Genomic DNA, 13,437 nt, shown 5'->3' with positions numbered 1-13,437 from the left:
TGTCTCAGCAAGACAGGCTCAGGTAGGTCCCCAAAAGTGGATGAGCTAGAACAGTTAGGGAGCATTAAAAAAATAGAGGTGGTAGCATCCTTCCCCTAACTTACTGTGCAAGCCTAGGCAAGTTTGTTAAAAGTTCTCTGCATGTTTCATCTACTGCCATTAGAAGAGGCTGCGTCTTCTTTATGATCATTTTGCTTGTCAAAAGCTTATAATTTGACCAGTCTTTGGGTTCTGGCACACTATAGTGGGCATGCACGGTTTCTCTCTGCCCAGCTTTCTTTCTCCTGTTAACACAACTCATGTCTTCCTTTTGGGGAAACCACATCTTCCCCATTGTCCACCATGCGGCATGTATGGGGTTGACCCCACCTCTGGCTCCAGGGCTGGGCATGTCAATCAAGCCTGGTCAATCAGAATACCAAATCCCTTTGATCACAGTGATTGGTTTGGGGTTGACATGTGACTCAAGTCAGTCAATGAGAACCCTGCTTGGAAAAAAGTTTCTCTCCACTCAGCTTGCAAATCTGGTAGAAGGTAAGTCTGGAGCTGCTGACTGGCTATCTTGGCCATTGCTTAGGGAGAGTCTATGGAGAATAAAGTATAAATAAGGGAAACATACAGGTAAGTAGAACCCATAGATTCAGGTACTTTTTGTCTGTACTTATTTCTGAAAAATTTTCAAGGGAAAAAGATCTAAGGGTTCCAAGAGCAACAGTGACTCATGAGCCACACTGCAGCAGTTATACCAGGAGGTAGGCAGACTTTAGGGAGGCAGGACCCTGGGCATGAAGTTTCCAGCTTCAGAGATGACTCCCACATTTCAAGCCTGTCAAAGAAGCAGAGATCCACCGCTGTGGGCTCGGATAATGAGGACGCCAGTGCATTCAAGAACTGGCATTTGGAAGTCCTGCTCCTGCTTTCCAGTCATATGTAAACTTCCTGGATTCTGGAGTGAGCCTGAGAGGAAGGGAAGGCTCTAAAATGACTGTATTTACATTTCCTACCAACCCAGTTCAGTAAAGGCATGACGTTAGGATTCAATTAAAATTTTAAATCTATAAAAATACAGAAATGTGACTTTTTTGTGTACCTGAATTATTTAACTGAGAACCATGCCAACTGCAGCGCATACTCCTTTCTCTTTTCCCTGCATTGCTTTGTCAACTCCCCACAGCCTGACACATTGTCCTGCACAAAGTAGGCATCAATGCAGGATGTGGGGTTTTTTTTAAGGAAACAAGAAGAGCTTTGTTATTAGGAGCGAATTGCTAAAAGAGTAGAGAGATGAGTGTGACAAAACCAGGATTTCTGCTTGGGAGGAAAAGAGAAGTGATGCTTGATCTGTTTCTTAAAGCATTTGTAGGACAGCTCAGGGCAAGGTGGTGGAAGAAGAGTCACAACACTGACAAGTGACAACATTCTGGAGAATGGAGGTGGCCTCGTAAGTGAGTATGAGTGGAGCTTAGAAAGCAGTGGTGGGAAATGGTCAATTTTGGAGGGTTTTGAAAGTTGGGCTAAGATTATGAACTTTCTTCAATAGGTAAATGGGGTCCATGGAATGTTCCTAAGAAGGGAGTCACATGAATATTCTTTGTTTTAAAATAACTCTGATTCCACTATTTATGATAATGGTTCTTAGAGTGATCCCAGAGCAGCAGCACCAGCAGCACCTGTGAACTTGTCTGAAATGCAAATTCCTGGCCACGCCCCAGGGTGACTAAACGAGAAACAGCAATCTGTGTGTTTAATAAGCCTTCCGGGTGATTATGATGCACACTCAAGAACTTGTGGAGGAGAAGGGGAAAGTGCCTTTCCTATGAGTCACCTGATGAAATTTGAATTTATTGCCTTCAGATGGTTTCAGCCAAAGGTAATTTGGCCAGCAGTATGTTAACAGGTTGCCCACCCCATAAACAGAGAAAGTAGAATTTATTCCTTCGTATAAGGAACATATTAAAGTGCTTTGCTGAATTCCACAAGAGCTATACAAAACATATCCTCAACCTCAACTATTTTCCAGAGAAGTAAAGTAGAGGAAAGTGGCATTGGGCTAAAATTAAGCCACAGGGCTTAATTGGGCTAAAATGAATGAAACTCCTCCCATCCCCAAACTCTTCTGATTTCTTACTGGCAAAAGGCTTTCATTGTGTTAGCTCCCGCTTCGGAGGCAGGCAGGCAGGTATGTTCATGATAGTGTTTCTTCATGTGAATGTCACACTCAGAGAGACATCAACTTTACTTTGGATTTCTTTGGGGCTGGTTTCAAAGCTATTTCTCAAAACATTGTTGATTTAATGCCCATGTGATATTGGCAAGGAGTAAGAGCGGCATATTCAGGAATGTCAGGCCCTCAGGTAGGCAGGCAGGCAGGCAGGGTTAGCAGAGAACCCTTCTTTGAGTCCCATCAAGCCTTAAACATGCTCGTAGGTGCTGTGGCTTTAGACCCAGGAGCCCAGAAGTTTCCTATGCTAGGGGAGCATCCTATGCTTCGAGGGCAGGACTGAGGAAGAGAGAGCCTCTACTCCCCCAGCAAGAGTCAACCAACACTATCTAAAACACAGTGCCTCTGACCACTGGTTTTCCAACTCACTGGATCATGCACATTTTGTTTCGTAGACTTCTTGTGAATGCAAACAGATACTCCTGGAGTTTGGAGGGAGCTCCCTAGGCCATGAAGAACTCCCCTCACTTTCTTCCCTGATAGATGCTCCTGTGGTCTCTAAACTCCCAGAGATGGGCCACATGTTATTTTGACGAGTGTAAAGCATCCGAGTGTGAACATGTCATATACTTCCACATTCTAAATATGGTGTTAGACCACCAAAGCAGGACTTCAAAGGACTTACTTGAGAACCAGTTTTGAGACTCTTAACAGATCACCCACTTCACCCTATAAGAGGGATCAGAGATGGCAAGAATGAGGTTAGAATGATGGGGAGCATTTCTTTGGAGACAACTGGTGTGGCAGTACTATAAGTCCCACCTCCCTCTGTAAAATAACATAAAATATTAGTGTCATTGTGGGTAGGGATTCTTTGCAGAGTCAATTAATACACTTATCTAGACCAGAGCTTCTGAACATCAGCACTAATGACATTTTGGGCTGGATAATTCTTTGTTGTGAGGGCCTATGTGTGCATGGTAGGATGTCTAGCAGCATCCTTGGCCTCTACTTACTAGGTGCCAATAGCACACTGCCCCCACTTGTGACACTCAAAAATGGTTCTGTACATTGTCAATGTCCACTGGTGGACAAAATTACCCTTGGTTGAGAACCATTGGTCTAGACTCTATTGTCTCTGAAAATTATTGTGTGCACTGAAATTATTGTGTCTCTGAAAATATGGGTGTGAGAGTGTGTGTGTGTGTGTGTGTTTGGTACAATAGCTACCTGCTTATAGACCAGGAAAGTAAAGAGACATATCTTGACCTCACATGATTGTGAGACCTGGAAAAGCTAGTTGTTGGAATGGAACGTTAAAGATCACTTCTCTTTGTTTTCCGCAGTGCCCACTTTGCCTCAAGCCCCCCTAGAATAACACATAGAATAACACCTATGTGTTATTCTAGCCTTAACTCAGATATTCAGAACCACACTGTTGTGGGAGGGGGGATGGATTTGTGATCTATAGATTAGACTGGTGGTAGTAGGAGAGGGAAGGGGGCAGATCATAAGACCAGACTATTTCTGGTGGTGGGGACTGATTTTCTCTAAGGTGAGGACTGAGATTTACATTTAGAAGTTTTTAAAAGGAGACATTCTATGAAGACAGAGTTGAAGGTTGGGCCCCCATTCCAGGACCAGGTATAGTAACTGGGGCCCTGGTGAAGAATTTAATTTTACTTGTTGCTGAATTATTTCTCCTTGAATTACGAGGACTGTCAAATTCAATATAAATAGTAAATGTTCTCTATACTTCAATTTTTGCTGGTTACTCCATTCTTTTAGCTCTATTACCCTTATATGGTGTGTGTGGTGGTGCTGTGGGGAATTAAGCAATGGAACAGAAAGGGGTGTGCTGGTAAGTGAAGCCATCATCTCTCAGCTCCCTTCCTCTGTGACACTGGTGCTGAGACACCTTATTTCTGCTTCGCCAGCTAGTTCCTTGTTAGACTCCAAAAATACAGGGTCCTAGAGAGATTCAGGGAGACTGCAAGGTTAGAGGAGGGAGGAAAGGCTTGCTTCTTCCTGCTTTGCTCCCATTCCTCTGTGTCACCTGGGCAGTGGTTCACCATCAGCGACAGTTGGTTTAAGTAGCAGCAGTTGGTTCCAGTCTGCAGTTTTTTCCTTCTTCCTCAACTCAGCCTTACGGTGAAAACCCTCTACTCCAGCAGAGCCATCAGTACCAGCTGCCTGGTGCAGCCACCTTGGAGATCTCTGTTTTGATTCTGTAGCGGACCTCCCCCAAGCTCCTAAGGCATTGGTGGCAGCTGGCAGTGCCCCCTCTTCAGAGCTCCGAGTCCCAGCTCTGCCAGGCCCAAGCTTCTAATAACCCAGCTCCCTCTCTTTATCCCCCACAATCCTAGGGGTGGGAGCTGCTTCCTACAGTTACTATATCTGTATTACCTCGGTTTCCCCTTTGGCTTTTTAGCCCTTTAACACTTATTTAACCAACTCCTTATATTACATTCTCTTTCTTAAAATTACTGATATGGTTTCTGTTTTGCTGGCTGGACCTCGACAGGAATAAGGAAATGCGGGTTTGTCTACATCATCTCTGTGATGAGACCAGCATAGGGACAGCAGTTCTGCCTCGAGGCATTTGGTGAGCCTGAGTGTTTCCAGCAAGACCGGCAACAGGGCTCGCAAAGGGCTTCTGGGAGGCTGACGGTGGCAAGAAGCATGTGATGCCAAGAACCAACTGCTAAGTGGACAAACTGGGCGCACCTGTGAGAAAAACCCCCTTCTACCCCAAAGCTACAGATAATTATAGGTTAGCTTCTATTTTCTTTATAACAAAATAGAATATAATCAGGTAGAGAAGAAAATAGAGTAAATCACATATAATAAGGAAAAATATCGTCTGACAAAACTTTGTTCAGTTTTATATATACGCATGCACTTGTATACTGGCATATAATAGAAAATGTCTTTTGTACTGTGGGTCTGGAATAAAAGAAAAGAGATCAGGAGAAGGGAGGCCGAAATTTAGGATTCAAGTAAAATCATGAGACTTCTGTGCTTTTCTTTAATTCCAAGAAGATTAACCTGGGCAAATGGCTGTATAATCATTCTGTCTCAGTGGGAAATCCCAGGGCTCCCCCAAACCTGAGAAATGGAGAGCCCAGGAAGGCCCAAGGGCCCATGGCCAGGCCTTGGCTCCCTGGACTCTGCCTATCATTTCTTGTGGGAGCTACTGGCTTTACTGTCTTCTTCCCATCCTTGCCCTACATTTGAACCATCACGTGTTTATCCTTCCCCTGCTCAGTAAAATGAGAGCAGGGTCAGAATCTGCTACCTTAACTGAAGCAAAGTTATGTTACTTTTTCAACTTAGAAACATGTCATTTGAAATATTTAGGCCCTATGTTAAGTATTATTGGGATTTACCCAATCCAGTGTTTCCTGGACTTTTGGGATTATTTTTCTCTTTCTAAAACTCTCTGTATCCCTACTAACCATACACACACACACTTTTTACCACAATCCCAGGTGACAGGTGTCTGATGTTAGGATGCTGGTGACTGCTCAGACACCAGCACCAGCTGGGCAGCACTCCCTACCTCAGGAGTCTGGGTCTCGTCTAAAATGACTGGCTATGTTTGGGCAGGAAACTGACAAGGAAGTCTCAGACCTGATTAAGAAAACAGGGCCTAGACACATCCTAAAAATTGAGAGCGAGCTATTCCTCTGGAACTTATTTTACAAGAATACTCCCGGGGCCGGCCCGGTGGCGCAAGCTAAGTGCATGCGCTCTGCTGCGGCGACCCGGGGTTCGCTGGTTCGGATCCCAGGCGCGCACCAACGCACTGCTTGTAGAGCCATGCTGTGGCGGCGTCCCACGTAAAGTAGAGGAAGATGGGCGCCGATGTTAGCTCAATCTTCCTCAGCAAAAAGAGGAGGATTGGCATCAGATGTTATCTCAGTGCTGATCTTCCTCACACACACACACACACAAAAGAATAGTCCAGATACCAAAAGACCAGTGGCAAATTTATCTACTTCTCAGGATCTAGGTTTCTGCTATTGTGTAATGTTTCACCAACAACTCCTCCCCCAGGCCACCTACTCCAACTGACCAGCCTCTGTCCCTGTGATTATACTGTGAATTCCTTGGAGTGCTTCAGCAACTCCTTGGCATTCAATCACGCGTACTTCATTTTGGGGCTGAGCTAGACTACATTGCTGAGATTTTAGACTCTCTTTCACGATAGGGATAAGAAAGGAAACAGTTACCTTAAGTGCAATTAATGAAGGGCACAGAGGATTCCATTCACAAAAGAATGCAGGGAGGAAAGGTGTTATTTGGCTGTGAATTCACTTTGTTCTTTCAGACTCTGTAAATCTTCACTAACTTTTACAATTGCAATTCTGTCCTGAAACGTGGATGATATACATAAAGATGACCTGATCTAACGTTGCGGGCAAGAAAAGTAAGAACCAAGGAATTTTAATGACTTATCTGAGCTCATTTAACTGGTTATCAGCAAAGCTATTGGACATGGCGTTGATTTCCAATAGATAATTTGTCTTAGGAACATCAAATATAATCCATTGTTAAACAGCACACTATATGGTAGGAGGCCTGCAATTTTACAAGCATTTACTTGACATTGAACATTTAATTTAAAAGTTTGCATCAATTAGAAAGCACCTAATAGAATATCTGGTTGAAGTTTCAGATGACTTACCCCCACAATCCACCAGGCTAATGAAAAGGGGCATGGTTACCCAAACAGGTAGAGACACACAGCATCACTTCCTTGCTCAAGTGAGGGTGTGTGCAGTTGTGGATACAGCTGTATTTGTATAAAAAATGGGATTTTCAAGAAGTGAAGATGAAATTACAGAGCTTCAAGCCTATATAATATCTTAAGAGATAGCATGATCTCAGCTGCCTTGTTGGTATTTAATAGACAATTTCATATGCCATTGCATGTTAACATATTATTTAATTGGAGAAAGGAGATACTATACTTGTGAGTCATTAGTAGAGTGCTCATCAACTTTAATGTCAACTGAAGGTCTTGTTAAAAATGCAGGTTCCGAGTCAGTAGGTCTGGGTGGGTCCTGAGATTCTTTCCTTTGTAAAAAATACCCAGGAGATGGAGGTGCCGCTACTCCGTGTACCACACTTTGAGTAGCAAAGATGTAGTAGGTTTGTATGTGAAGGTGGGTAATGGGAAGATTATAGGCCCTGGAGGTGACTGCAGGCGCCTATGCCTTGTTTTACCACTCGCTAGGTGAATAATCTTAGGAAAATCCTTGAACCATTTTGAGCAGCAGTTTCTAATGAGTAAAATGAGATAATAAGAATGATACTTGTTCCAAGCAAATGAGAAAATACATGGGCAAGTGGTTTTGAAAAGCCAGGCTGTATAAATAATTGTTAGCTGTGGATATCATCTTACTGTGTATGTAATCTGAACTCCTAAGTGAAAATACTTTATGGTTACTAGTTAGAGAAAAGTTCCTCAGTAACACTCAGAGAGTGAATTTCTCTCTCTCTGCACTTTATAATCAAATTCCCAATAGTTTGATGGAAGGAAAGTGTCCTGCAGGAGGTAGCTAATGTGTCAACAAACACAAGAACACATTTAGCTAACATGCGTTGTGTTTGGTCCTGTTGAAATTTAATTCAACTGGAGAAATTCATAGGCTGCGCTATAAAAATAGAGCCTGACAGTAACGACTGTGCACACTATTTACTTTACAGACTCAGGACTTTGGAAGGCTCTCCAGACAACGGTGGGTCTTGAAAAGATGCCACTGTGGGCTGTGCAAACCCACAGTGTACCCAGGCGAACTTCTGTTTGGTTAATGGAAATCTCACAGCTGAGCAAACCAAAGGGCTCTGTCTGTTAGGGCTTCCTTCCCTTTCGTGGCAAACCAAGCAGGAAAGTGAATTCCTCTGGGATAACCCTCAAGATGCCTTTCTTAGGTAGATAGCAGATTTGTAAAAAGCTGTCCACTCCTTCCCTGTTTACATCATAGATGGCTTTTCGGGAGCATTTTCAGCTGCCAATGAGTGTTCATGTAAGGGATAGATTTATCTATTAGACTATAGTCCCCTTTCTCCCCCCTCTCCCTCCCCACCCCACTCCCTACTCCTGACTAAAAACTGGGATATCATCTAAATAGAGACAGTAAGATCACTCCAATTTACAGTCTGTCCTATTTAAATGGAGCGGGAACAATTTCACAATAACAGCTTTCAACAATTCATATAACTAACGGAAATGGAGGCATACTTTCTTCCAAGTATCCAGGTAAAAGTTTTTCACCTATAAGACAGTATCTCAGCAATGTGAGCTAATATTCAGTGTTTATTTTGTAGAACTACATTAAGACTAAAAGCAAGAAAAATAATCTGTCTTGAATTAATAAAGAAAGATTACCTCTAGTGAGGGCATTATAAACATCTGTTCTTATACCTCATTGGGGAAGAAGGCAGCCATAGAGTTAGAACTTTGTTGAAGTCCTAGCTCCACCTCTTTCTAGTTGTGTGATCTTGGGCAATTTATTTAATTTATTATACCTCAGCCTCTTCATCTGTAAAAGGAGGGAAATTGTAGCACTCATGAAGTCATGGTGAGGCTTAAGCAAGACATTGCACATGTATAATGCTTAGCACAGGACTTGGTACATAGTAAATGCACAAAAGATACTAGTAATTCTTACTATTATTGTCTCCATGCTAACCTACACATCACAGTATAACCTATAATCTAGTAGCACACATTTTTCTGGGTCCAGGAGTTTATAAAAGTGATTTTTAGGATCTTCTAGACATCTGGGTTTAGTTGGTATTGATATTCATAATCGTAGAAGCTACCATTAATAGGGCAAGACAGGGGTAAGTGTTTTACGTGTATGAATTCTCAGGACGACCCTTAGATGTATTATCTTCCTATACAAATGAGGAAACCAAGGTTTAAAGACATACCTGGTAGGTTGTAGAACTGGGATTTGAACTTCTGGATGTCTCTTCTTTGTGCCCCATGATTTGATTGCTAATTAGCATACATACTAAAGCCCAGGTGGCTCATGACTGCTTACACCTACTCATCCCCAATGGCTGTACACAGTTGGAGTATTTGGGGACTTTCTGGGAGTGGCACATTTTTCCTCTAGAAAACAATAGCATTTGGAGAGATTACAACATTTGCATATACGCAAATAATTCCTTCTTTCTAAAAGTTAGATTTCTAATAGTCTCTCAGATACCCTTTGGCTTGTAAGGAGAAAGATCCATAGGCAGGTTTCATTTTGTCAGGGAACACTTTTCTGTCATCCTCAAACATTTATCTGTGAATCTTACCTTCCTGTGTCAGGGCAAGTACACAGTGCGATCTCAGAAGGCTCCATGGCCACCCAGATCTTGCCACTTCTACCTGCTCACCAATGCCCAAGTCCCTTCAAGGCAGTTCAAACTCATTCTGTTATTGTAGATTATGTTAAACACAGATACCCCTGGGAAAAGCAGCAAAATGACACGTCATAGAGGCAGCATTTGTGAAATGAAAAGAATCATAGCTTTTGAGTTCAATAGACCTGAATGTGCAATCTGGATCAGCATGGGCAAGTTTCTTTCAACTTCCCTGAGCCTCTTTAAAATAAGTCTAGTAATAATTACCTCATGGACCATTGCAAAGATCGAATGAAATAACATTTCTAAAGCACTTAACTCAGCACTTGGAATATAATAAAAGCAATAACAGTAGCTATTGTTATTGCTAGTCACTTTCTAGAGAGTAATTTGGAGTAAAATATAAGGGCCCTGGATAGCTGTGAGATGTATGGGATGCTCTGCAGGTGGAGGAGAAAGGAAGTGGAGAGAAGGATGGTAACAAGGAGAGGCAGGCTTTTCAAAAATAGTTTACTGCCTCCCAGGGCCACTCATGGTGAACCCTACTGTGTATGATCCTCAACTTTGATTGGGGGCGTTTTCTGAGTGTGCAGACCTGATCCCCCTTAAGCAGCTTCTCTAAATGACTAAGGAATATCAACCTGTTCCCTATTGAATTGACTTCAGTTAAGGTTTCATCCACAACTTTCCATCAAATGAGCCCTTGAAAGGTCACCAATTATGCCCACATTGCTTAATCCAATGGCCCTTAATGAATTCTCGACTTAACCAACCAATAGCATTTGAAGCTTTGATTCCATTGGCTTCCAATCGAATCTGTCCTTGAATCACCTCCTTCCTCTCTGGCTACACATTCTTAGTATCTTTTGCTGATTCTTCCTCACTGCTTTGACCTCTTAATGTTGGAGTGTTCCAGGGCTCAGTGTTTAGACCTCTTCTTTATTCTGTCTACATTCATTCTCTTGGTGGTTGCACCCAGTCTAATTGTTTGGATGCCATCTCTATGGTGATGATCCCCATTGTACCTCCAGTCTCAACCTCTCCACTGATTTCCAGACATATTTCTCCACCTGAATGACTAATAGACATTTCAAGTTTAACTTATTCAAAATCCAACCCTCCTGATCTCCAAACGCCTATACCTGCTCCTCCCATAGACTTTTTCTCTCAGTAAATGTCCACTTTCAGAAAATCTCTTCTCTACTTTTAAAATATATTCAAAATACATCCAATTCTTGCTAACTTCATTATGTCTACTCTGGTCCATCATCTCTCACCTGAAATATTGCAACAGTCTCTTGATTGATATCTTGCTGGAGCCTTGCCCATCCAGTATACACTCAACAAAACAGCACAACTTTTAAACACCTGACTTGTAAAATTTAGTTTGATGATATCACACTTTTGCTCAAAACACTCCAATGACTTCACATTCTCAGTGTAAAAGCCATAGTCCTTGCAATGGCCTACATCTCTGACTTACTCCCCTACCCCTCCCAGCCTCACTCACCCTGATCTGGCCACCCCAGCCTTCTTAGTGTTCTTCATACAAGTGAATGTTTGCTTTAGGGCTTGTACTTGCTGCCTCTTCTGTCTGGAATTCTCTTTCCCAGGGTGTTCTCACTTCCTTTAGGTTTCTGCTTAAACATCATCTTATAAGAGAGGCCCTAACAACTCTATCTAATATATCCCCCATTAACTCTCTATCCTGCACACTGCTTTATTCTTTTGTATGGTACCTGATGTATTCTATATTTATGTTTATTTGTTTTCTATCTCTCTCCACTAGAACAAAATTTTCCAAGGGCAGAGACTTTATCCAATTGGTTCAATACTCTATCTCCAGTGCTTAAAACAGTGTCCAGCATATGAATGAGCGAACGGATGAGTAAAATGAGGGCTTGTGGCAGAAACTGGCTAGAGACCCTTAGAACCTATTTCTTCTTTCTGGGACTACAATTAATTTAACATTCACCAGCACCTTGTGTCTAGGAGGTAACCACGACTGGTTTTCACCAATGGGAAGGGTGTGTTTTCCTGTTTAATTTTATTGAGATCATATTTTGAAAATGACAAAGCCAGAAAACAAAGGAGCCTATGTCCTTAAACCATCCTGTGGAAAGCAGCCTACTGAACCCCACTGGATGTGATATGAGCAAGAAAAATACCGCATGTTGTGTTAAGCCACTAAGAAGTGGGGAGCGCTTGTCATAGCAGTCAACCTTTCCTAACCCAGAAAAATCCTAATAAAGTTAGAGTATTTAGATAAAAACAAATCTAATATGAAAATGCTGAGGCTCAGAAAGATTTGTATATGATTACTCTAAGGAAGGGTTGCCAGTTAAAATGCAGGATGCCCAGTTAAATTTTAATTTCAAATAAACAGTGAATAATTTTTAGTATAATATTGCTTGGAAGATACATGTACTAAAAAAGCATTCATTGTTTGTCTGAAATTAAAATTTAACTGGGCATCCTGTATTTTTATTTGCTAAGTGTGGCAACCTTAGTCTAAGGGGATTTTGTAACACAGACTAGAACATAATTTTCATTACCAATTCAACTTCCTTTCCACAAATTTACTTTTTCTATCTTCCATTTACAAAAATACCTAACAACATTCAGAAACCTTGAGAAGCCATTTTTCTAGCTCTTTCTCCCTGGAGAGAAATGTGGTTTGAATTGTGGTAGGATATGGCCTACAGCTATGTCTAATTCTGTTTCACACACCTCAGCTTTAGTATTAATATCCAACAACTTTTCATTAACAGCAGAAGTAATTATAACTAGATAATACCACTGATGATAATGTTAGGGTCAGTTTAAACATTAGTTCTAAAATTTAAAAGCGCTATAGAAAAGTCATTTGTTCTTGATGCTCATTTCCCACCAGAAAACACAAACCTCAATGGAGCTTTGGTAACCATCTCCATGGCAACTAGTGACTACCTTCATCATGGAATGATGACTGTAAAATTCTCAAGAAAAGATCCAGTATTTAAATAGGACTTGCTTTCAAATAAAAAAAAATTGAAACAAATACTCACAAAATGGAAAAATATATAAGGATAAATCTGAAACTGAACGGCTTTCAAAATATTTACTATTTTAATAAAGCCATCATGACAAGAACTAATAGATTGCTTCATGAAACTCAAGGATCCTAAATTTTCTTTTCCAGTAACCTGCACTCAATAATGGCAATTTTAATTCATTAAAAATTAAACAGCGTAAAAAAAAAGATGCATAAATTAACTTACAGTCATATAAGTAGAAGGTTGAGATGACCAAATAGTTGCTAAAAAATGCATTATTTATTGTTAAACTTTTCACATATACATTTAAAATGTAAATATTTCACTTTAGATTTTAAAGGATTTTAAAAGTGTTGGGTTGTGCTTTAGACCAGTGGTTGGCAAACTACAATCCAGAGGCCAAATCTTGTCTACTACCTATTTTTAAAAATAAAGTTTTTTGGAACACAACCACACCCGTTCATTTATGCATTCTCTGTATCTGCTTTGCTCCACAACAGCAGAGCTGTGTAATTGTGAGAGAAACCATAGGGCCTACAAAGCCTGAAATATTTACTACCTGCCCTTTACAGAAAAAGTTTGCCAACACTTGCTTTAGATCCTGCAGGATCTGTTGCTGGACTCTCTCTTTTTGAACGTATTTTCACTTCAACATTTTTTTTGTGTGTGTGTGAGGAAGATCAGCCCTGAGCTAACATCCGTGCTAATCCTCCTCTTTTTTTGCTGAGGAAGACTGGCTCTGAGCTAACATCTATTGCCAATCCCCCTCCTTCTTCCCTCCCCCAAAGCCCCAGTAGATAGTTGTATGTCATAGTTGCACACCCTTCTAGTTACTGTATGTGGGATGCCGCCTCAGCATGGCCGGAGTAGCGG

This window comes from Ceratotherium simum, chromosome 5 (genome assembly GCF_057802395.1).
Source record: "Ceratotherium simum simum isolate JZ-2026a chromosome 5, ASM5780239v1, whole genome shotgun sequence".
Taxonomy (NCBI): domain Eukaryota; kingdom Metazoa; phylum Chordata; class Mammalia; order Perissodactyla; family Rhinocerotidae; genus Ceratotherium; species Ceratotherium simum.
This window is presented reverse-complemented; position numbering follows the sequence as displayed.